The sequence below is a fragment of the Humulus lupulus genome, chromosome 7 (assembly GCF_963169125.1).
Source record: "Humulus lupulus chromosome 7, drHumLupu1.1, whole genome shotgun sequence".
Taxonomy (NCBI): domain Eukaryota; kingdom Viridiplantae; phylum Streptophyta; class Magnoliopsida; order Rosales; family Cannabaceae; genus Humulus; species Humulus lupulus.
Window position 1 is genome coordinate 205,139,764 of NC_084799.1, and position 922 is coordinate 205,140,685.

The window sequence follows — 922 nt, forward strand, 5'->3', positions numbered from 1 at the left end:
ATAAACCGAAGCATGCGACCAGACTAGTCACATCTAATCACGAGATTTGATGAGGCAAGAAACACCTGGTTGATAAGCGAACAACACTCCTTCGTTTTGACGCTACCACGTGTAATAAATTCTTGCCACGTCATCAGGAGCCATTTTTGGGTAAACATTTGCCCCCCAAGTTTATTTTATAGCGACCAGCATAAAGTAAACTTATGAGACTGTCCCTTCACATACCCCACCAAATCTGTCAGAGCCGCCCATGCCTTCGCGAAAAAGGCAACCAATCATGTCTTTTCAGTTTCCAAAAAGTAGTCTGACGGCTATTGCGTTTCCCCATGCCTTGAAAAAGTAATTCCATGATTACCTCTTTTACAGTGCCACGATCAATATAAATAATCCATCCTTTTCATTTTTTACCTTTTACTGATCCCTTTGCCTTCAAGAACTCTGAAGAACAAAGCAAAACTAAGCCCAGAAAAGTTCGTTGATCCTTGGTGTGCCTGCCCGATTTTCTGAAATCTTCTCGATCCTTCATCCAAGTAAGTCTTCTAATCGATTCTTTTCTATTACGGTGTGTCGTACAATGCCTGTTTTTCCTTCATTTTTGAATTCTGAGTTCTTGAATATTTTTATCAGTTCTTGCAAAATGATTTTGGGTAAATGGGTATGTTGATTTGCGCTAAGTTTGGTAGGAAAATAACACTTCGTTGGGATGATGAATTAGTTTGGTAGTTAGGATCATGAGTTTAGGGCGTAAAATCGAAGTAAAAATTTGATTTTTAAGCTTGTAGAAAACTGGGTTTTTCCCGCCTCTTCAGAGTCGAAAAAGTTTTTCTTGAAATTTTTTTTACTTCTGCTTTTTGATCCATTTTCCAAACTGCTCGTATAAAACATAGTGTTTTTGCTAGAATGCTGCTAGTCGTATAAATGC